The sequence below is a fragment of the Grampus griseus genome (genome assembly GCF_964374135.1).
Source record: "Grampus griseus genome assembly, chromosome: 2".
NCBI lineage: Eukaryota > Metazoa > Chordata > Mammalia > Artiodactyla > Delphinidae > Grampus > Grampus griseus.
Window position 1 is genome coordinate 131,308,715 of NC_139018.1, and position 4,258 is coordinate 131,312,972.

The window sequence follows — 4,258 nt, forward strand, 5'->3', positions numbered from 1 at the left end:
TGTTTAATATCCTTTTATTTCAGCTTGAAGTTAAATGTTTTATTATTTCTTGTGGAGCAGACATGCTATCCATGAATTCTCTGATTTTATTTACTTGAGAATGTCTTAATTTCTCCCTCATTTTTCAAGGTTAATTTTGCCAGATGTAGAATTCTTAGTTGACAATCTTCTATTTCAGCACTTTAAACATGCCATCCCACTGCCTTCTGACCTTCCTGATCCCTAATGAAAAGTCAGATGTTATCTTACTAAAGATAGCTTGCAGATGATAATTTGCTTTTCTCTTGTTACTTCCGCATTCTTTCATTATCTTGGTTTTCAGCAATTTGACTAAGATGTCTCTAAACATGGATCTCTTTGTGTTGATTCTACATAGAATTTATTGAGCTACTTAGATTACAGTATAATACTTTTTGGTCAAATTTGGGAAGTTTGGGACCATTCCATCTTCAGATAGTCTTTCTACACCTTTCTCTCTCTCCAATCCTTCTGGGGCTTACATTAGCCATATGTTGGTATGCTTGATGGTGTCCCATAAGAACCAAAAGGTCCTGTTGTTTTTGTTTATTCCTTTTTCATTTTCTTTCTCAGACTGGATAATCTCAATTGACCCTTATTCATGACAACTGATTCTTCCTTCTGTCAGTGTAATCCCTTGTTGAGCCCCCTTAGTGAATGTTTTATATTAATTGTTTTACTTTCCAACTGTAGAATTTCTACTTGGTTCATTTTTTGTTTTTTTTTTTGTTTTAATAAAGTTAAACAGTAAAACAAAAATTCACAAGCTGCCCTGTCCACCCCCACCTCCCTCCCCTACCCGCAGTCTTTGGTGCTGGCTCGCTTTCCTTCACCCCACTCACTCAGACACTGGGTATCTAATTGAAAGAATGAAACTGCTCTAAGTACGTGGATCATGATGAAGGGAGGAGGCGAGCTGTGTCCACACTGGAGGTTAAACTGAGCAAGTCTGCATTCTCTGGGTTCTGGATGGTTTCCTTTCATTAGCCAAATTGAAAAACAAGTTTCCTGCACCAGATGCTTCAAAGCTGAAACCCCCAGGACCACCGAAGAATGTCTTGAAGATATTGTTTGCATGACCTCTTCATGCCCTCTTCATCCAGGTCTTGTTCACTGTCATAGCGAGTCTTTTTCTTGGGATCAGAGAGAATGGTAAAAGCTTCTCTGACTTCCTTGAACTTTTTCTCCTCCTCCTTCTGAACTTCAGCAATGGCTCCACTGTGGTGATCTGGATGGTGCATCAAGGCCCGTTTCCGATAAGCTTTCTTGATCTCGTCCTCAGAGGCATTCTTGTCTACTCCAAGAATCTTGTAGTAATCTTTCCTCTTACTCTTCTTCAGTTCCAGCTGTGCATTTTTTAGGAGCTGTTTGTGTTCTTTTGTTTTCTCCATCTGATATACTTTTTCATAGTCCCGTACTGCTTCTTCATAGTGTTCTGTGTCCATGTAACACTGACCTCTTCTCAAGTAGGCTTTTATATGTGTCATCAAGCTTCACTGCATTTGTGCAGTCTTCTATTGCATCATCTAGTTTCTTAAGCTTGGAATTAGCCATACCCCGATGACAGTAGAGTTTAGCGTTTGTTCTTATATTATTGGGGTCTATCCCCAGGGCTTCTGTGTACAGTTCACATGCTAGCTTGTAATTTCCTTCTTTAAATGCTTTATTCCCATCTTCTTTCTTTGCTTTAAGTACTTTGGCATTTCTGCAAGTGACGCAGGCCTTCTCATGGTCAGGAGCCATCCTGAGAGCTTGGACAAAAAAACTGAACCGCCTTCTCAATGCAATCTTCATAATCAAGGCAAAGACTTCGTACATACAGAGCATCGGCATTGGTGGAATCCATTCGTAAAATTCACTGGCCACACACTGTGCTTCTGGATAATGACCCATAATGTTGCTAAACATTATGCTTTGAGGATTTTGAAGTGATGGCAGGCAGGGGCATATTCTAGGGCACGGTGCATGCAGAAAACAACCTTCCGAAAATCCCGCTTCTCAAAATCCTTTTCTGCTATTTTCTCATATTCTATGATTGCATTGGCATTCTTGAACTCCTGTTGTGCCTGAGCATTTTTTTGACCCAGTTCTAGGGCTCTCTGGAAACTACGACATGCCACCATAGCATTCCCTAGAGATAGGTGGCATTTGTCCTCTCGTAGATGTCCCTCACTGACTGCTGTGCATCTCCAAGAGCTTCCCAGAACTTTCTGAGCATCATCAAGGTGGCTGCTCGATTCCTGTAATAGCTAGCTTCTTTAGGACACATATCTCTTTGCTTCCTTGTCATATAGCAGCTCTGGTTCTGTTGCCGCCGTTACCACATTGCACTCCAGGGTAGCCGCCATCTTACCTCTGGGACCCTCTACCTGGTTCTTTTTTATACTTCCTGTCTCTTTACTGATATTCTTTTTTTTGGTGACACATATTTCTCATTTTTATATATGTTTTCCTTTAGTTCTTTGCATGTATTTATGATAGCTGATTTAAATTCGAGTAAGTTTAACATCTTACTAGAATTCTCAGGGTCAGTTCCTATTGGCTGCTTGTTTTTCCCATTGCCTGTGTATGGGTTATACTTTCCTGTTTTTTGGGGTATCTTGTAAGTTTTTATTGATTATCTAGACATTTAGAATAATGTACTGTGGCACCTTTAGCAATCCAATTCTCTCTCCCACTAGGGTTTGTTGTCATTGTTATTTGTTTTATTGTTATTTAGTATTTTTTGACTATTTCTTTAAAGTGTGTATTATTTGTTATGTGGCAATTGATGTGTGCTCAGTTATCCTAGTTGTAAACTAACAGAGATTTTCTTAAATGTCGTGAACCAGTGAGTCTACCAACCTTTGCTGAGAGTCTTTGTTGAGCATGTCTTTAATGTTTTGACAAGCAGTCTACCTCTCTGTCTTAGCCTTCACTTCCTGATTATGCGGAGCCTGACAAAGCCCTAAGTTTTACCTCTGACTGGTGTCACTACCTCAAGCAACTGTTATGTTAAACAATTGCTGTTGATTCTTTTCAGCAAATACCATACAGGTTAGGGCTGTTGACAGAGAGTGAGTTCTGAGTTGGGTCAAGTAAAAACAAGTACTGAAACTGGACTTTTCATCATGCTGCAAGCAAGTCAAAGGGTGACAGTTCTCTGGGGCTTTTTAGGAAGCTCCAAACTATTCTGGCTCCTCCGGTGGCTGCTAGACTACTTGATTTCACAGTTACTATAGTTGTGAGACTATTGCTTTTCAAAGCTCCCATGGAACTGGGGAGCTTTGAAAAGTGATCGGATTATGGCAAGCTAAAAGACTGCAGGGCTCACTGTTTTGACTAAAATTTAGTTGTTTTTTCTTGAATAAACATTTCATGGATTTTTCAAGCCTTTAATTCATTTGCAGAGTTTATATAGCTTTTATAGGGGAGAGGATTTTCAGAAATCTTTACTCAGACATTTGGAAATCAAGCCCCTCTGCTTCACTTTTGATGATCAAAACAAATAGTTCCCATTTGTATAGTATGCTAGTTTTTACAAAGGACCCTCATATATTACCTCTTTTTCTTTTTAAATTTTGATTTGTGAAATATTTTAAACATAAAATGTAGGGAAAACAATTTATAGTGTATTCTTGTACTCACTATCCATATTTAACAGATGAAATATTTTGCCATATTTGCTTCATTTTTCTCTTTTTATTTTGAAAGAAAGAAATATGTTGATTATTTTTCCTTCTTACCCTCTAAAGAGGTTACTTCTCTTTTGAGGTTCACATTTGTTAATGCTAATCATATTTGCAAACTTTGGTACATCAATGTATAAAAATACATGTGTATTTATCTATATCTGTATACTGTCTTGTGTGTTCTTTAAATGATAGCTTACTGTTATACATTTCTTTTTGAAACTAGCATTTCTTTATCATTTTGACATTTATCCATGCTGTTGCATATAAATCTATAGTTTAACAGAATAGTACTTCATTAAATTATCAAATATACTCTATTTATTCAGTCTTATACTGATGACACTTCAGGACAGTTGTTGTGAGTGGTGTGAGCTCTGAAGCCAGAAATCCTGGACTCTAATCCCTTTTGGGTTACTTTTGTTTGTAATTTGGGGAAAATTATTTAACTGCAGTGCCTTGATTTACTCATATGGGTATAACAATAGTACCTACCACATAATTTTTAGGATTAAATTACATAGTACAAATGAAAATCTTAAAAGAGTTCTTGGGAAACAGTAATGCCT

The 4,258-nt window shown here is 37.7% G+C and overlaps 1 pseudogene across 1 annotated transcript; it reads right to left on the reverse strand.

The window, feature by feature from the left end:
- Positions 1–952: 952 nt before the first annotated feature.
- LOC309819316 (dnaJ homolog subfamily C member 7-like) lies at positions 953–2,366 on the reverse strand (annotated as a pseudogene). Its single transcript has one exon. The product of its transcript is annotated as a dnaJ homolog subfamily C member 7-like (transcript).
- Between the last annotated feature and the right edge of the window lie 1,892 nt (positions 2,367–4,258).